This window comes from Medicago sativa, chromosome 5 (genome assembly GCF_051527215.1).
Source record: "Medicago sativa cultivar Bolivia chromosome 5, Bolivia_mono, whole genome shotgun sequence".
Lineage (NCBI taxonomy): Eukaryota > Viridiplantae > Streptophyta > Magnoliopsida > Fabales > Fabaceae > Medicago > Medicago sativa.
The window spans coordinates 45,157,183-45,178,661 of record NC_140753.1 but is presented as its reverse complement, the minus strand read 5'-3'; the positions used below and the strand labels follow the sequence as shown (position 1 = coordinate 45,178,661).

The window sequence follows — 21,479 nt, the reverse complement described above, 5'->3', positions numbered from 1 at the left end:
TAAACTAGGGCCTATGTAAAGGACAATGGACTCTAATGATGTACACCGACACAAGCACCGACACATGCACACACATCACATGGATACTTTAGATGTATGCTTAGGGAATGTATGCTTTAGATGTATGCTTAGGGAATGTATGCTTTAGATGTATGCTTAGGAATCATGATACTTAGAAAAATTCTCTTTTCCAAAAAAAACATGAACAACTTCACTCAAATGATTTTCCAAAGAAACCTTGGGGTCAAAGTCCCATTGAATTTTCCCTTTACTTTCTTAAACAAAGACTTTAATGAACTTTAATCATACTTAGACTTCTTTTTGCAAAATAACTAATTCCACCTCACATTTTCCAAATCTTATGTCCTTGAGACCTCTCTCTCTCTCTCATTCTTCAAAATTCCATTTACAAAATTAAAATCAACCAACAAAAACAAAAAATATTTCTTGGAAGAGAACTACATGGATTTTGATCCCTTAAAAGGGTATGTAGGCAAGAAGTCAAAACTTCTCCAATTCCAATAAAACAAAAATCCAAAAACATTCTTCTCCCTCCAATTCTTAACCTAGCAAAACCCTTAGGTGTGAATAACACTTTCAAATAGCATTTAAAAATAAAGCGCGCGTATAGAAAGTAAAGACGGTTCCTATAGGATACTATAGTCGTTATGGGTGCCTAACACCTTCCCATAACGAAAACAACTCCCGGACCTCGATTCTCAAGGGTTTTTCTTATTTTTACCTTCCCAAGAAAAATGAGATATCAAAGGTTAAAAAGGTTCAAACGTAATCAATGTTTGACACCCGAAAAACCAAGATAAAACGAGAACTTGAAAATAATCTGGAGTCTTCTGGATTACTAAAAATGCGAAAATGATAAAGTGTTTCCAAACATGTGTTTGAAACTATTTATATTTCCCTCAAAACCTTTCGAACACTACGAATGTGGACCGGTGCAGCCCTTCACATGCAACCATTCATTAGCAAAGCAAAGCAACGATCCAGATCATACCTATTCGCGCAACCCACGATTCGATCAAATGCACCGGATTCCCAAACGTCAAGATCAGATCAATGGTTATGATGGTACCTTGGAAACGTAACTCGAGACGCCCTCAAGGCGCTAGGTAATCAAGTACTATCGTAGCCTTTACACGTGGCACCAAGAAACCAAAGGTCATGTTCCTTCGGTCTCACCATCAAAACGTGGGCATTAATTACTCAATGACAAACGACCAACTCTCCGACGAGGGAATCTTTTCCACTTCGCACGGCATGGGCAGTACAATAGAAAGCCGAACACGGGTCATCGCATTGCAACTCTTACATTGGATGGCGAACACACTCAAAGGGTTGGCAAGCACAAATCATGTGCACTACACCGTTAACCCCGATGTCGATACGGTTGCCAAAATGCTAAGTCTTGAGATAAGTCCGACCAACCGTACCGCTCATGGTATAATTTGTGCGGCATTCCTCGAAAACCATATGGTTCTATTGTGGATACGTCGAACGAACATCCGTCACGGGCGAGCTTATCCAATGTCCTAACGACCGTATTCTTGTGAACAACATTGTTAGCCCAAACCAACATAATCGCTGATGTGATAGGTTACGAGGAATCCTTACGTCCTCTATCCATCCGATCCGCTCATTGTAGAACCTACAAAGCATCTCATGACGAGCAAACACTACTCGGTCGCCAAGATGCGAGAAAGGCTCCCACACAAACATACGAGCACATATCAACGTTATCCACTTCGGCGGGGTATGTTCCAAACCTCTTCATAAGGCCTCCGCGATCGGTTCCCTCGCGCGGTCTTAAGTCATCACTCTTTACCAAGAACCACGACTTGGGGGCTGCGTTCAGGACCGGTCAAAGACCTAGGCCCAATAACAAATCAAGTCCAAATGCTGCATTTGGCTTTTTACTCGCAACACACCCCTTCCCCGCGAGAGGGGTGCACGGAGCAATCGACACCTTTGGTTCAAACGAGCTATAACATCTCTTTTCCCACGTTCCCACGAATATCTCACTAGTGGTTAAACTTCCCCGATTTTGTAACCGCCGGACGCACGTGTAGCATTACAACGGCTCTGCATTCACCCACCTCTATAAATAGGAGGCTCCCCGCAACCTCCAAGGTAGAATCTTTTTCACTTCTAAACCCTCATTACGAACCTCTGCGACTTGAGCGTCGGAGTGTCTGCAGGTACACCCCGGCCGTTCCGGTAATCACTAACGCATTCTCACTACCATCAACCACCGCATTAAAGGAGCTCCGATAGTTACCTTATGATCAGGTACAATCAGTTTTTATGATTAAATTTAAGGTGTTCTTTTTACCCTTTTTTTCCCTCAAATTATTTATCACTTTTATGATACCAAAACATCATTTATTATTTTTTTCTACTAACATACACCTATTTATTGCATTTCAATCATTTAACTACTTCGCTAATTATAATTAATAAAGATATTTTTGTGAACAAAACACATTTTATCATTGAAATTAATCTTTCAAATTATTTCTTTAATAACAATGAAAATCTCAAAATAGTCATCTAGTGTAAGATGGAGAGAGTATGTTATTTGAATAACCACTTTAAAAGAACTCATGAGACTTTAAAAAAAAAAAAAAAAACTCATGAGACAATCAAATATGGGTAAAAGATCTTCTCTATTTATAAAAATAAATGGATGATACAATTTGAAAAGAGATAGACACAAAATGGTTACCGTGACAAAATGGGGGAGTCCGGATCTGCTCCATTTGTAAATATGTCCGATTTTACCCAGCTTCTTTTCTCGGATACGTGACACGTGGCAATTACAAGTTCAATGGCTTGGATTAAAACTGAAAACCAAGATTGTTTAATTGAAAAAATAGAGGATTACTTGAGAGCACCACCGTCTCGCCGCGTTCCAAATTCCCCAATTCGTGAACAAAGCAATTCTTTTCAACTGAAACTCGAAATCGTATTACTAATTAAACAAAAAGGATTGTGATTCGCAACATGTATCCCCTTTCACCTTCAAATTTCACATCGGTGCCTCTTAATTCCTTCAATTTACCTTTTCCGTGATTTATCCCAAATGTTGAGTTACCGATTTCGTTTTTCTTAAAAACTTCTGGCAACCGAGTAACAAGAATCATGCACGATATGATATAAATGAAATTAAAATTCAAGCCGGTTTTATTATTAATGGAGGAAAAAAAAAACGAATCGAGAACCAATATTGAAATGGAGAATGCTTTTATTATGAAGGCGAGAAAAAAAAGCACAATCGTACGCAAAAAGGGTAAGCAATAAGAGAGAAGACGACAACGAGAGAGAGAAAGGGATTGCGAGAGGAGCACGGTGGAGCACATATCTAACTTTTAATCCGAACCATTAAACTATTTGTGGCCACGTGTCACGTATCCGAGAAAAGAACCGGTAACTTGGACATATTTACAAATGGAGCAGATCCGGACTTAGGGGTTGCTAACTTACTCCCACCTAAAAACATGAAGGAGTAAGTTAGCAAGCCTACTCTCACTTGTTTTTTTACTAAAAACTCCTTCATGTCTTTAATAAACACTGCTTGAAAACGACATGGGGATTGACATAAAAACTAAGTTACTAACATTTTGTCAAAAAGTGCAATTTAGAAGGAAAATGAACCGGGTAATGACCCACCCATTTTCAACCCAAAGAAAAAAAGAATCCAAACCCAAATGTTCACAAAACCGCGTCCTTTCTTCTTCTCTACTACTATATACTTTACTTTTTCCGGCCACTTTGCACACTCACCAACACAAACCCAAACCCATTTTCTCTCTCCCACCACCGCTTCACGGTCTAAACCACCTTTTTTCCCTGTTTTTTCTTCATCTAAATGGTGTTACGAGGTGTAGAAGAAGAAGAAGACGAAGATACCGAACCTATGTCTCCGACTCCGAGTCCCAAAAGACGTAAACCCATTCACAATTTCACTTTACCATTACCGAAATGGGGTACTCAACGCAATCTCACATGCTCCAACACCGCCATTACTGGTACCGACGGTGCTTCAACCAGCACCGATCGCCGGTTTTCATTGTCTAACTTCCACCAATCAACGGAACGAAGACAAGTGGTTGAAGGGGTCGCGGTTGTGGGAGAGAAGCTGTTGCATGAGCTGGAAAATGATGCGGATAGAATGAAAGAATCGATTTTTGGTGAAGAAAACGAAACTCTTGAGTCATGGAATATAAAAATGAAGCAAAAAAGAGAGTTTAAACCTCCGATTAACTCCTCCGGTAATGCGAAGCGTGATTTAGCTTCTCCGGCGAGAATCGACGATGCCGCCGGTGACACTTTTGATCATGTTTTGTTGAGATTGAGAAGTAATATTAAGAGTAATAAGATTCAAAAGACCCAAGTTTTTGTGTTCAGCTTTTGAGGAAGGAAATCGAGGAAGATTGCATGGTGTTGATGGGCCGTGGGCCAAGGCAAAGGCCCACTAAGAGGCCCAGAAATGTTCAGAAACAGATTGACGTTAGTTGCATGTTTTGTTTTTAATCAAAGATTAATCTCTCTAACATTGCTCTGTTTGAATTTTTCATTGTATCTATTTTTTTATTTTTTTGCAGAAACTTTTTCCTGGATTGTGGTTAAGGGAGGTTAGTGCTGAAATGTATGAGGTTCATGATACAAATCAGAATGGGAAATCTGGGAAGAGGAAAGGGATAAGGAATTGGTTGGATGATGAAGAATCAACTATTTCTTCTTCACAGTAATATATGATGCTAATATTAGGTTTTTTGATAGATATAATATGGTTAGTTAGTTCTTTTTGTTTATAAGAATAGATCTCTACTGGAAAACTTGGTGACAAATGAGATAGATTTTGACTTTAGTTAAGCTAACTTTTTAGTACTTTGCATATCAAGTTTTTTGGTGTGTGACTCTGTTCAATGATGCAGTTCACATGTGTAACAATTCGAATTTTGTAGACAAGTGCAGTGCATGTGCCTCCTTAGTCATTTAATTAATGCTTAATGTTGCTATTTGGCGTAAGTTTGGTCTGTGACTCAATGACTCTGTTCACTGATGAGTTTTTCTTAGTATTGCCAAGTTTGGTGGGTGTACAATACTACACCTTGGTCCTTTAATGTTTAATCTAGTGCTTGTGAATTGCATTGGGCCATTGCATCGTGAGAAGAGTTACAAGTACAATTTTTTTTTCCTGAGTTACACCTCTATCATGTAATAGAAACCCAATGTATGTGAAATCTTTTTTATCAGCAAAGGCTCATGTGTAGCCTATTCCTATTTGTGGCAAAGGTTATTGATTGCTGAACTTTAAAGATGGTATATTAGGTCGTTGATTTGGTCAACTGAATTTCAATTATGTTTTAAGATTTTTTTTGAAGCAATTATGTGTAAGATTGTTGAGTAAGAACTATGAAGATACTATATTAGATCATTGATTTGGTCACCTATACGATATTTATTCTTATTTTTGTTAAGAGGGGAGCCCCACGACATATACTAGTACTCGATATTACTTGACGCTCTTTTGCATCCCGAATAAGAGAGGAAATGATAAAGAGATACGATGAGAGTGGATCCCCTTGACACAACCTGCGACCCGAAATAACCGGACCAACATGCTCCCCATTGACAAGACCACTATAGTCAAGGGATTCTATGCACATGACCATCCATTGAATCAACTTCGATTGAAGCCCATTTTAACTATAACCTCCTTAAGATAGTCCCATTCCATTCGTCATAGGCTTTACTAATATTAAGCTTCGAGGCAACATACTTATCTCGACCTCTAGTTGTTGTCTTCATAAAATGAATGACTTCAATAGCTACCATTGCATTATCTAGGATTGATCTACCGGGAACAAAAGTTGATTGATTATTATAAATGCATTTATGAAGAATTAACTTGAGTCGGTTGCATGATCTTTATCAATGAGCTTGTACAAGACGTTACAAAGGGCTATAGGGCACCGATCTTTCATAAATGTCGATTGTTACCTTTCGAGAATGAGAGCAATATTCGTCATATTAAAATCAAGAGGGAAATAACTTGTGTCAAGCCGTAGACAACACTCCTTAAAAATATCATCACCACAAAGGTTCCAAAACGGTGATAAAAGCCCGGATTAAAACCATCGGGTACGGGGCATTTATCGGGATGCATGGAAAACATTGCCAACCGGAATTCTTCCTTTGTAAATGGCGCAGTAAGCATTTTGTTATCTTCCACTCAAACGGACTGGCGGATAACATTAAGGACAAAAGTCATGGCACTAGCATGTTTCGAAATATTTTTAAAAAATAATTTCTTGCAACGGCACACATACCTGCACTATCAACAATTTTATTACCGGCATCATCATCAAGAGAAAGAATATGATCAACCTTTTTCCTAGCAGTTGCGAAGCATGTACATTTTTTGTGTTGCGGTCTCCATCTTTGTACCGGTGAGTTTTGGCCCGTTGACGCCAATAGGCATCTTCCCGAGAAAGAAGTCGACTCATTTTCTTTCGTAAACTCAACAGAGACTCTTGACTAGGACCATAACTATTCAATCAACATTTTGTATCTGACGCCTACAATCTTTAATATCTAACTTCGATCTCGTTACAGTGATCTCTACTCCAAACCACAATATCCTCCGCACAAGAAGATAATTTAGATATAACCGAGTTTGCCGGATGAGTATGCCAAGACTCGGCCACAAGTTCCTTGAAGCCAGGTTCAGAATGCCAAACATTTTCATACCAGAATTTACGTTAATACTTTATGAGTTGAGTTATGACTAGTGCACATTTTTTTTTAAAAGATAACTTGTGGACATTGTTTGTTGATTTTTTATTCATGTTATTTTGATACCCGGGTGCCAATTCATATTTTATGGCATATATTTTATTTTCATTTCCTGATTGGTGAAAATTTTGATACTTATTTCATGTTATTATTATAAATTTATTTTTTTCTTTTATAAAAATAAATTTATATTTTTGGAAACTTTTAATATGAAATCAATTTGTGCAAAAATTTGTTAGTTTGACATGAATATTTCCCAATTTAACCAACACAAAAAACAAAAAAGTTTCAATGCATTTGTCAAAAAAAATCAATGCATGAAAATTATACGATTATAACAATAAACCCTAAATTCTCTCAAAAAAAAAAAAAACAATAAACCCTAAATTGTTATCAATAGTAGCTGACACAAGTTAAGGATTTACTTTAATTTTATCATATATTTTTTTAAGCATTATGCCGTTATCTATATCTATATTATATAAATTTAGGACCCTTTTTTCAAGTTTCAATATGGAAGTGACATGTGGCACTCTTATAAACACTCTTGAGAAACCAAGCAGCCTCAAGCATTTGGATTTCAATAACCTTCCATATAACATCCTCAAGCATTTGGATTTCAATAACATTCCATATTTATATTTGTAACCATATATATCATTTCATTTATATTATTATAATTAAATGCAATATTAGTATTAATAATATCTTTTTCGATACAAAATATTATTGTAACATTGACATATTGATACCCTATCAGTTTTATTTTGGCCAATCGATAATGTTTTTTTATGCGGTAATTAAATTAATGAAATGAACTAACTTTTATTCTTATTTTCATGATGATAATGTACTAATACTATTGTGAGATAATTTTATTATCATATATTTCATAATTGATATCAAAGTATTTTTGGTGTTTCTTTTCGTAAACAAAAATCAATCAATAATTTAATATTTTTGCCTAATTGATTTTGTGTTGACAAATGGTTAGCTTAATTTGAAAAGAAGAAATAGAGAAGGGAAAGAATACAGAGGTTTACATGGGGTTATGAAACAGGAAAAATAATAACATAAAAGTGATTGGAGAAAAAATGCAATTAGAGCTGATTTGAATTAAAAGTGAATAAATGGCTTTATGTTATTAAATTAATGAGTATTTTTGAATTAAAAAAATCGTTTAGCAAAACAAACAAAAAAACATTATTATATTTTGCTTAATAGCTAAGATATGAGCTCAAATATGATTGGCCAAATTAAATGTGGTTGTTTTACAAAATTGTCCTATGAAATCTACTATAAATTAGACCTATTGTCCAACATTTTCTTCACACCACAACAACAATTTTGCAGTTGACTTTCTATTTAATTTCTTTTTCTTTGTGTCAACTTCGTATCTCTCTATCAAATCAAAATGGTCCCAAAGATCGACTTGGTTTCGTAACGCCCATACTAAACTTATCTAGAATATTTAGAATGTGCGTTAAATTTAATCTTGGATACATTAAAATTAGAATAATAAAAATTTTGACTGAATACTAAATATTCTAGATAAGTTTAGTATGGGCGTTACGGTTTACGATATATTCCCTTCCAAAGAAAGTTGGAATATCGGGGTTCGAGTCGTTCGCCTTTGTTTTGTGAGGGATATGAACAAAGACAAGCTTCCTTACTCCTTGGAAATGGTTCTAATGGACAATAAGGTTGTTTGACTTCATATTTTTGTTTTTTATATTTTTATATCCTCTTTTCTATTACATCATTTTTTTCCGTCTGTTTTTTGTTTTTATATTTTTTTATCCGCATTTATAATAGATGATTTCTTTTTTTATCAATAAAAATGATACCATTTGAATTCGTTTCCGATGTCTCCCATTCGCATCAAAAAACTTGGAGTATCAATGGTCGAATCATGGTTGATTTATTTACGCTTTTTTCGTTTATAATTATAGAAGTGTAGATTCTTTGTCCGCTATTTCCTTTTTTTGTATTTGGGACTCGATGGTAAAGAAGAATAAATAATGTACCAAAAAAAGAATAAATAATAGTTATGACATCGAAATTATAGGAATCTCTATCTCTATCTCTATTATATATATTTGCGCTATTTTTTTTAAAAATACACGTGGCAACGTTATATTCAAAAGAGCATTTAATGTTTTATTTCACATAAACATCAAAATGTTATTTGCCAAAATTTGTTGGAGTATTTAATGCACCAATATGAAAACCAAAAATTTACATGTTGAATTACTACGATAAGCCGCAACCGATGGGTTAATGAGATTCTTATTATTATTTTTTTAATAAACATTTCCTTAACTCACTACAACATTTTGGTCCTATAACTACGCCAAAAAAATGTGGTGAAATGCTAAAAAACCGTTGTGGTAGGGTACCAGAACGGTTTTATTAGCGTGGCAAACCGAGGCGTTGTGCTTGCTTTTTGGTACGGTTTTTGTCACTAACGGCAACGGCCAAGAGAAAACCGTAGGTTAAAGAATAATTGCAGAACGGTTTTAAAACTTTTATAATGCAACGGTTTTTGATTGTTGCACATAAACACCGTAGTTAAATCTCTTAATTGAAGAACGGTTAATTTTGGCCTATCAGAACAGCTGCAGACCGTGGAGGTTAAGAAAACCGTTCTTATAGAAGTACTTTTATAAGCTAACTTCATAAGCTACCGCTATGCTTTTTCACCGTTCTTAGTAACGATTTATCAACCAATTATTTTGGTTAATCTTAAAAATGTGGTGTGAAGCATTTTTTTTTAAACCTTTTCATCATTATAATTTGATTTTAATAGAAAAATAATCTTCATACAATAATTTATAAGTAATACTTAAATTAAAAAATTATATAACAAAATTAAATACTTGTCAAATATATATATATATCAAAATTACATTGTTCAAAATAAAATGTTTGGATCTTTAATGTATAACTTAACATTTATCACAATCAAAATAACATCTTCCTAAAAACCATCAACATCTTTAAAATAAGAAACTTCACATGTATATCTCCATCTTGTTCTTCCAAATCTTCAAGTTTTTCATCAAAATCATCATTATTCATCTACAAAATAAAATAAAATTGTTCAATAAATAATATATACAAACATTGCCTTGTAAAAAACAACTTTCAAATAGTAAATGCATCAAATAACCCGACCGGACACCGCACTAACTCTTTTCTTTTTGAAGAAACTAACTCTATTTCTTATTCCCTAATTATTTTTTCTTCAAATTGTGATTCAATCTACTAGTATTTTGTAATATTGGTCATTAAATACTAACGCAATTATACAACCAATACATCAAGTCATCAAAAACATCACATAACATTCGTAAAATACATTAAAAACATTGCACGAAAAAAAATAAAACTATAAATCATAAAATATAGTTTAATCTTACCTCATTATCATTTAAAGCATGTGTTGATGTAGAATAACGCAAATCACTTCTAGCATCAGCCGCATGAGTTGTTATCAAAGTTGTCGAGCCCCTCTATCAATCCAACCGAGTGGTGTTTTAACTCAACATGGTTTTCATGCAGCAAGAGTAGGCCAAACTTCATCGCGTTTTCTTTATTTGAAACATAGAGATTTATTAAAATTGCATCTTCAAGCACAAGACTAACAAGAGTGAACACTAAGAAAGATACAATAACGGGATGTAGCAGGCCGCACAAACAGCCCCCGTGCCAAACACCACAACCGAAATGCTACGGGTCGGTAGGAAACCCAAAGCAAAAATCAGCCAAAAAATAACGACAAAAGACCTTGTACAAAATTACAAACCGAGCCGGCACAAAATGAAAGTGCAACACTAATTCAAACCTCAATTGTAATCAATTAGCCTATAAACTATTGTTAACAAAAAAGTAAAGGACACCATCCACTTAACTTTGATTCTCAACTACCTAATGTCAAATACAATATATAAATAACACAATATAGATTTGAATATATATTAAAAACAATACTAGTAGAGATTTGAGCTAGTAGGCTACAAATATTCATCATATATACCTAAAGGTAGGCATTTGCATGCTTGTATATAATATCTTATCACCATTAATTACAACGAAGTAAAAGGTTGTTCCTAAGCGATATATATTCCCTTAAAAGCATTTAAACTATAACATGCGAGAAATCTATATGCATTTGAGTATGAGTGGCTATAAATTCCCTTATAAAAATAAGTCATTTTTCCTTATTATCTTCTATATTATCCAACATACAATCTTCTATCGACATATTACAATATTTTGAATTGTAGAAAATCTTACTCTTTTAACCGAATCTCATTTCTCAATTTCAATTAAAAAACAAAAATAATGTGGGAAGACACTAAAAGAGTTTGAGGAACTTTGTTTCTATATGCACAAGAATTTATTTAGATGTCAAACACAAGTACTACCAAACACACTATAGTGAAGAGTTTGATACAATATAATAACGAGATAATGAAAACCAAGTACGAACCACGCAAGCACAAACGGGAAGTTCCCCCAATAGGAGTATGTACCCCCTACCATAGGCAAGGATTATCACCTACAAGACTGACTTAAAGATACCTTTCAATTATTATTTTTCCAACACAGCTCCACTATGTGGCTCTTTGTTTCAAGGGAGTCTAGCGACACGAAACGACGAAAACTGTAAATAAAAGAGTTAAGTGGAAATTTTATTTAAATTAATCAAGGAGAATCATTCACAACTTAAGAAAAAACTTCTCACCGTTTCATTCATGAGAATCATCACACCAACAACTTCTCTTTAAACAAACATAACTCAAATTTTTAAGGACTATGAGCACTTTATTATTACGATAATGCTAATAGTTGAACCTTTATCGCGAGAGAAAAACTCATCATTTCAGCACTAACTTTAATATAATTATAGCAGCAAGGAGTATCCAAATACATGCAAGAAATTACAAAAAACTGCCACGACAGTAGCTAGAAAAAACCATAATAAAAGAGGAGTTCAAACACAACCCAAAAACAAAAAACTAAACTTGATCTAGAACGAATAAAACTGAATCCAAACTTGTTAAAAGCCTACACCATACATATACATCAAAAAACATAAACACACAAGACGTGACGGAAGCGAAAGCGAGCAATACACGAGATAAAGGGTGTCCTTTCTTACACAATAAAACTAAAGCATGCCCCAAAAAAACAAACACCCACAAAGAAACATCTAACGAGATGAAACTAAAAGCACCTAATTGGCACCCAAAATCAGCCCCAAGAAAAGGAACACACCCGCACCTACGAAGTGACAGCCACTAATAAGCCAACCTGCACAAATCACCACATCAGCTGCACTCGGATTAAAAATAGGCCAAGTCCACAACCAGCATCCCAAAAAACCCGAAACAATTCCCTGCATGCCCTCTCGCCGACAAGACCTAAACCCACCCGTTACAAATTATGTGAAAATGCCTTTCATCTAATACAACTCTAACTCTTATATCACATCACACCAATAATCGAGTACAAATTACATTCTTAGTACTCATTGAAAATATAAAAAAAAACCTTTACACCGACAATGCATATGAATTAAATCCATAAAATTTACACATAAATCACAAAAAATGCATGCATCGAGTAAACTACAGCTATCAACATAGGTTCCAAATACTCACTAAAAACTTATATTAATTAAAAATAAAGAAACCCATCAACTAAACACCAACCGTAGCTTAATATTTTACATAATAAAGAGGATTGAATTAACATTGTAATTTCAAGTGATATGTAATTTCTTTCAATTGAGCCGTTCAATGAAAAGTAAGGTCATGTTTGTAGGAAGTAGGCTAATTTAGAAGGCACTGTAGGTCAAAACTTTTAATTCAATATATATATATATATATATATATATATATATATATATATATATATATATATATATATATATATATAGCTCAATTGTTGTTCCACATTTTTTCCAAAAAAGTTGTTGTCTATTTAAAATAAGCCTTTATTAATCAAGGAATAATTAACCCAAGATAGCTACCTTGCAAAGTAACTTACTTTGGGTTTTGGCTGAAAAGATAGAGATGTGAATACCGTGTAAAGAGTAATATGTAAAGCAATCATTACTCATTTAGAACATGCCCAACCCCAACTTATATAATTTTAATGAATTTTAATCTACATGCCTTATTATAAGCAAAAAAAAGGACATAAGTCAATTAGGTGCAATAATGTTTTCATGAGACGAATTACTCTCGATATAATTTATGTATGGTTTGGTTATAAAGGCAACTTCTACTATCACGTTTCGAGTCAATACCCACAAACTCTAAATTCACAAGATTTTGTTCTAGAACTCTAAATGATACAATACAAGCCAAATACATGATGATCCCAAAAACATGTTCGACGAGACCGTAATCCCCACAAAGAAAACATATATAATAGAAAAGGGAAACTAAACACTTGAAATTACATATGACTCTTCATTGGATTCGATCAAATACATAATCCTAATAGTTCGGCATTAACAAAATCTAAATTTAAGCAATAAAAACACCACAAAAACAAACCAAATCGAATTGAGAGATTACAGTTATTGATTGAGAGTAAAAAAGACTTACGGTGGTGAGATTGGGAAGAATACGTAAACACGAACACAAGTAAAAGGGTTGAGGGTTTTCGATTTTCGAATGGCTTGAGCGTTTGAACGGGTTCGAGAATATTGAGGTTCGAAGCTTCGAAGTTCGCTTTTGAGAATAGCTTATGCGTTTGGCTGTCCTTATTGGTTTTACTTGATTAATCGCGTTTTTGTTTGTTTTTATTTTTGACAAAAGCGTTTTTTTTCTTTTAAGAGGAAATTGGTTTTTTTTTTTTTTTGAGGCTTTTTGTTTGTTTTTTTTTATTTTTGTCTAAACGGCTGTGGGATATTTTTGAGGAAAATTATATTTCACCAAAAATAGCTCTAGTTATTTGTGTTTTTAGAACGGTATTTTTTTGTTATATTAAGATTTTTTGTTACAATTTTTAAGAACGGTATTTAACAAAGTAGTTACTCCTATTTTTATTAAAAATAATTAAAAATTATACCGAGAACGGTTAATACGTGTTGACGAAAATAATAAACAAAAATCCGTTCTCGTTTCTTATACCCGAACGCTTTTGAGTCGTTACGAATAAATTGAAAAAATATTATACCCTATTACAACCAAATCGAGAAAATCGTTGTCCAAGGGACTCTACCGAGACGGTTTTTTTACCTTCCAAAATTTAGGCGTTGTCGTAGGGCCAAAATGTTGTAGTGACTACTAAGGAAGCGTTGACTTCAAAAAAAAAAACTTATTTAGAAATCATTGATATTTCCATAACTGAGTTATACGGTTTCATAGAGAGAGGAAAAAATGAGCACAATTCATTGTTTTTTTTTTAAGGAAAATAATTAGAATTCAATGGTATGCTTGATTCACGTGTTACTAGCCTTAGATATTCACGTCATTTGTAAATTTTACTCCAATATTACATTGACATGTGTCAATGTCATTTTTTTAAAACCAATCACATTGCAAGGATTTGATGTTATTTTGTCATATTTTTAATTTTTACATTTCTTCTAATAATATTTTATTTATGCAATTAGCCTATATATACCAATGTTTTCTTCGTTTAATCGTACGCCTACTACTCTTTCCTCTCAACCGAAAGAAAAAAACGTTATAATGGCTCTAAGATCGAGATAACATCTTTGAGATCGATCCGGTGAAGGAATCTTGGAGCATAGTTGTACGGATTGTCCGTGCTTAGTTTGTTCATGACATCAATCGCGACGGACATCTCTGTTTTCTCTCGACATGGTTCTCATGGATGCATTTGTGAGTATATTACATTGCTTTTTTTATTATTAATTTTTTGTGTTGTATTATTGATTATTTTATCTTTGCGTTTTTAGGGAAACAAAATTCACGCAACTATAAGAAGAACTTTGATTTACAAATTTGAGAAGGACCTGCGGGGAGGGAAAGGTCTACTCTTTGAGTAACCGTGCAAATTTTATCAATGGTGACACACCTTACTCACAAGATATGGTTCGATGGATGCCTTAATGTCTAAATAATAGAAAAATGTCTTCTATAGATAGTTGGTGCTATTTATTTTGATGTGAATCATTTGTTGTATTCATTTTAGTCATTTTTGTTTTGATGTAGATCATGTAAAAGCATAACACTATAATGACTTATTGATATTTGTGTATAACGTTTGCTATGAAGTAAAAGAGTTTTAAAAGTGTGTTTGAATCATACTCTTTTGTTTTATTTATGTATATCGAAATTTCTTATTCATTAAAAAAATTCACTGTTTTAGAAGCAACAACGATGAACTTACCTTCAGCCGATTTCTCGAATTAATTAATGAAATTATTTAGTTCTTCATGGCTTGCATGTTTAAAGATTTGAAAGAATATCGAAAAGGGGTTTTGGTTGGTGCTTACTCAATTCATTATTTTATTTTCTTTTAATTAATTTTTATTACTTTAATATTTTTCTTCATATTGGTGGAAGGTACAAGTTTTGGGTTTTCTCAAATAATTATTCATCAAGGGTCTGCCACCATAGAGCGAAACTCTAGAGATAAAAAGAGGCTGCTTTGTATTAGAAGACAGACCTTAATGGTAGTGGCGGAACTGGAGATTCCTCTTCTCCCTTTTTCATCAATTTTTTTCTAGATGTTGCAGATGCTCAGATTTATTTTTGCAATAGGAGTGATCTGACCGTTCGATCATGATTGAAAGGTTTAAATTTAAAATATTTAAATAATAATAAAAACTTTGCTTTAAATTTTGAGCATCTAATGCTATTTTTTCGATCAAACATTCCATATTTATCGGTGTACCATCTCCTCTTAATGATTTTGTTTTCAATGTTTGCTATAAATGTGTAATAATCGACCACATTCAAAATCAATAATAAACTCAATTAAGACATATACTTATTACTATAATTTTTTTTAGGGATTATTACTATAAACTTGAACAAAGAAATTCACTACACCTTAGCACCAAAATCGCAATCACTTATAATTTTTTTTAGGGATTATTACTATAAACTTGAACAAAGAAATTCACTACACCTTAGCACCAAAATCGCAATCACTTATATCTCAGTAGTTCATATATTTTTTCCTCTAAAATAAAAGTTCATATTTTTATTTATAATAATCCATATTAAATAAGATATTTATAGGAAAATTGTACACATTTTTAAACGACACACCAATTTTTTATTTATAATAATTCATATTAAATAAGATATTTATAGGAAAATTGTACACATTTTTAAACGACACGCCAATTTTTTAAGCTTAATTATATTCTTTATTCTTTATAGTGCAAGTTTAATTTTTTTTTTTGAAGGATTTATAGTGTAAGTTTAATTGTTACAAACGACACTCCCACAATAATCTTATTCTCCTTCATCTTACCATTAATGTGATTTAAAAAAGGATCATAATACACATGTTATTTTTTTTCTTAATATCATTAATTGCATCCACATATCAACACAAATTTAGTTTCTTACTTTGATCATCTTAATTTTTCATAGCACAACACGTTGAATCAATTTCTCTTATTTTTCGTTCAATTTTTTTAGTGTATAAAATCAATTTATTTTGGTTATTTGAGACGTTTGATTGTTTCATACGAAGAAAAACTATAAAAGATTGATGCGAGTGACGATGAATCAAAAGTACACATGTCGATTTAAAATTCTAAAGAGCATTAATATCTTCTCCATCTCATAAAAATGTGTACACATATGATCCATATTTCAAGTCAATGTACATGTAATCATGTCCGTGTTGCACGACAATTCCTTAAAAAAATGTCTATGTTGCATGACAATCTCTATTAATCTGCTACCTTAATTGTTGTTTTTAATTCTACCTTATTCAATACCAAAAAAATCATATAGTTAAAATCATACATATTACGAGTATTTAAAAAATTCATAATAAAAAATTAATATTTGCATATTTCTCAAAAAAAAAATCTTTATAATAAACAAATCTATATTATATACAAATACAAATGTTTTACAATGGCCAATAATAAATGCTTTTTCTATCTAGCCTGTCCACATATGCAATTGTGCCACTTGGCATATCTATGTTATATTTAACAATTTTCCTTGCACATATCTACGTAAGGCAACTACCACCAAAAAAAAAATCTACATAAGGCAGTATTATATTACATTTAAAAAATTCTACATAATGCTTCTTCTCTCTATGATGTTGCTTCATCCGTTGTGATTTAAAATATTTGTTTTACTTTTGTTTGATAAAACAAAAATAAAGTAATTCTAATAATTTTGAAAATCCTTGATAAAACAAAAAAAAGTAATTCTAATAATTTTTGAAAATCCTTTCAGAAAAAAAGAGTCACAATAATTTATATGTCTATCTAGCATATAAAATAATTAGTTTTTTATTTGAAAAAAAGAAGGCACATATTCTAACAATATATTATAATCACTTAAATAAAATAGAATAGACCCTACAAAATCGTGGTCATTCGTCGTAAAAAAAAAAACTCGAGGACCATAGACTAAAGTGAATTATCTTTATTATCAAACAAAATAAAATATTTTATTTCTGATATCATTTTGACCTTAGAAAAATCAAGAGACGGGACAATAATTACAATAATTGATATCTTTAACGGGACAATAATTCTAAGAATTCTAACTCTATTTGACCAACAATAGTTATTTTGATTAGTATTTGATAATTATTGATTGGTTTTTTTGGTTACTGATTACAAAAGTCAAGCTAAAAAAAATTGATACTAAATTAATGTCTCGATTAGTGCTTTAAATATTTATGTTGTATCACATAATTTTTTTCCTTCCCGATTTATATGAAGACCATACTCCTTTGAAATTGTAAAGTAATGACTTAATTGATAATGAAAGCAATTTGCATGAAATAATTTTACTTCCTCAATTATTTGGAAATATTGATAAGTATTTGAAATCATAAATTAATTTTCAGTTGTCAACGCAAGATTCATACCGACTTTTTTTTGTTTTAGCACCATATTTTTTTTGGCAAAATATTTTTTTTTTAAAAAAACTAAATTTTTCCATCTAAATAGACACAATGAGTATCGAAGGTGAGACTTTGTTTTAATAGTATATTCAAATCAACCTTTAATATTCCTATATGAAAATTGTTTTGTCTCCTCATTCTTTGAAATTAAAATTTTGGAAAATTGGTCGCATGGCCGCAATGATTTGTGAAAATTAATCAACGTTGTTTTAATTTTTTTGAAGACCATCCTTTACTCCAGAGTCAAACAAAAATGAAAGACAATACAATAATTACAATGAAAGACAATACAATAATTACAATTATTGTTTTATTGTGTTATTTTGACCTTGGAAAAATCAAGAGACAATGCAATAATTACAATAATTGATATGTTTGACAAGACCGTGTTCCCAATTGTCCTATAAATAGGATGATTCTTCATTCACTTTCCATCACATCTTTTTTCTGTCTCTTTGTTTGTTTTTCAAATGGCCAAAAACGTCTTGATCTCCGATGTTACCGAAAAAGCCCACAATTTGGTGTTAACCGTGAGGGTTGTGAGAATGTGGCTTGTGCCCGAGTTCTCGAATTCTCGTAAATCCCACTCACTCGAGTTGGTTTTGCAAGATCGTGAGGTTGATTAAAATATTATGAATTTTTGTTGTGTTTTTTTTTATATATATTATTACTTGCACTAAATCGTTTTGATTTAATGTATACATATAGGGTAACAGAATTCATGCAAGCGCCAAGAAGACAACGATATATAGGTTTCAAAAAACGGCTCAAAGAGGGTGTCGTTTATAATGTTTCTCTCTTTAATGTTGTAAAAAACACGGGGGAATATAAGACCACACATCACAATTTTAAGATTGATATTATTTACGACACTAAGTTTGAGAGAGCTGATAGTGGTGTTGTTCCATTAACCATCTATAATTTCACAACACCTCGCCGATATATTTGAAGATGGTTTTGATCGTGATTATTTAGTCGGTTAGTAATTTTGTCTATTGAATATTTTTGAAAATATACATTTTAATTGTAATTTTGTACTAATAACTTGGTTTTGTTTATCGTATGTGATTGGGGTCTTAATGGCGTGAGTTCAAAAATTAATGTTATTGAGCTCGACAACAATGGGTAGTTTAGATAAACAATATGATTTATTTATGTTATACGTTTTAGGTTTAAACATATCTAATATTACTTTTTTTTTGTAATAAAATATTAGTCATTAATTAATAATTACATGTGCGGACCTACAAATCTCTCGATGCCGAGTTAAAAAACCTATGTTTGATTGAATTGGAAAATTTATTGTGTTCAAGTGGGAGGTCTTTATCCGAATTTAAGACCATGCCGTTTCCGGTAGTATCAGACATGAACGAATTCAATAATAGGCTAATTGCGGAAGAGCCGCGGTATGATACGGGAGAATTGGAAAAAACTCATGCAGATTTGATGGATAAGTTAACGGAGAACAGAAGAGGTTTACAACGAGATCATGTCTTCGTCGTCGGAGGATCCGGTGGTCTCTTTTTTGTTTATGGATATGGTGGTACTGGAAAAACATTTTTGTGGAAGACTTTATCACAGGGTTTACGGTCACAAAAGTTCATTGTTTTGAATGTAGCTTCAAGCGGAATTGCTTCATTATTGTTGCCTAGAGGTCGAACTCGCTCATTCAACGTTTTCAATTCCTTTGGTAATTCATGAGGCTTCCTCTTTGCAATATAGATAAACAAAGCCCAAGAGCAAAATTGCTTACGCATACCAAGCTTATCATATGGGACGAAGCTCCGATGATGAACAGTTTTGTTTCGAAGCTTTGGATCGTACTTTGCGGGATATTATGAGCATTCAAGATGAAAACAACAAGGACAAACCGTTTGGTGGTAAAGTGGTGGTTTTAGGTGGTGATTTCGGACAAATTTTGCCGGTGATCGTGAAAGCAAATAGGGAGGATATTGTTTCGTCTGTTGTAAATTCTTCAAAGATATGGGACACATGCAAGGTTTTGAGGCTCACGAAGAACATGAGGCTACAATGTAACTACGGGAGATTCGGCGCGGGGAGGATATCAAAAATTTTGGCGAATGGCTGCTTAAGATAGGTGATGGTGATAGAGTTTCTAACGAGTATGGTCGTAGTGACATTGACATTCCATACGATATGTTGATACAGGATGCTGAGACACCGTTACAAACATTGATCAATTTTGCATATCCCGAGATACTAAAGAATATGGAAACACAAGATTATTTTAATGAGAGAGCGATACTTGCTCCTACTCTTGATGTTGTACAAGAGGTAAATGAGTTGATTATTTCACAAATTCCTGGTGATGAAGTAGAGTATACGAGTAGTGACTCGGTGTGTCATTCGGATGAAGACACCGAAGTTGAAGGTGGATGGTTCACTACCGAGTTTCGAATGAAATTAAATGTTCGGGAATTCCAAACCATAGGTTGGTACTTAAGGTTGGTGTGCCTGTCATGCCGATGAGGAACATTGATCAATCCGCCGGATTATGCAATGGAACTAGACTCTTGATCACGAGTTTGGGTAAAAATGTTATATACGCAACGGTGCTTACGGGCACAAACATAGGGGATAAAATTTTACTTGCAAGGATGAACTTAATCCCAAGTGATCCTGGGTTGCCTTTTAAGTTCAGCGGGAGACAATTTCCTTTGCAACTATGTTTTGCAATGACAATTAATAAGAGTCGGGGCCAGTCACTATCTCATGTAGGTATTTATCTCCCGAAGCCTGTTTTCACTCACGGTCAATTGTATGTGGCGTTATCTCGGGTCAAGACAAGAAAGGGACTCAAGATTTTGATTTTAGATGATGACAAAAGTCCGCACTACAACTCGAATGTTGTTTACGTGAGGTTTTTGACAACGTTTGACCGATTCTCAGGTATGTTTATATTCTAAATCATATAGACAATCCACATGCTTACGATTGTTTGAGTGTGTGTTTTATTGAAAATTGTTTTCCCACACATAAATCCAACTCACAGATATATATATATCTACGACATGTAGGTTCAAGATTTCACGGGAAACAATCAATATCTACGGATCAAGGGATACAACAAGTTATATCTAATTTCATTTTGTAGTCAATTTTAACATTCGTACGCAACTCGACGTTTTTATAATTATGTTGATATTGGCAATTGCGGATGATTATATAATTTTATTATAGTTATTGCAATTTACATATATAGTCTTCATGTTATACTAATTACTATTTACAAAAGTATCTTCAAACTATATGATTATAGTAATTCACAACAACATGCCGGATAAGTCTATGACTCTTAATTCGACCATATTCCCCAAATTATTAAGTTTAACGAGTTAAATCTAACTTTTGTGAGAGAGGATGATCATGTTGGTCGGGTTACACATTACGGAATTATTGCTACTTGCGACATGGATAACCACGTCGTAAATTTAACTAAAATATAATGGAAGCTGAACTCAAGCTATTCTAATCGCCATATATCTCACAGAGTAGATATATTGTTTATGAAATTGAGTGAAATTGTTTGGAAATAAAAC

General features: G+C 33.0%; 1 long non-coding RNA gene and 1 pseudogene across 2 annotated transcripts; one reads left to right on the top strand and one right to left on the bottom strand.

The window, feature by feature from the left end:
- The first annotated feature begins 3,807 nt into the window (after positions 1-3,807).
- Positions 3,808-4,890, top strand: LOC146922383 (uncharacterized; annotated as a pseudogene). The gene is made up of 2 exons (XR_015010851.1): positions 3,808-4,524; positions 4,620-4,890. The product of XR_015010851.1 is annotated as an uncharacterized LOC146922383 (transcript).
- A 4,765-nt stretch (positions 4,891-9,655) lies between these two features.
- LOC146922382 (uncharacterized) lies at positions 9,656-11,472 on the bottom strand. Its single transcript, XR_015010850.1, has 3 exons — positions 11,404-11,472; positions 10,239-10,409; positions 9,656-9,897 (listed from the first exon to the last, which is right to left on the bottom strand). It is a non-coding gene; the product is annotated as an uncharacterized LOC146922382 (long non-coding RNA).
- Positions 11,473-21,479: the final 10,007 nt, after the last annotated feature.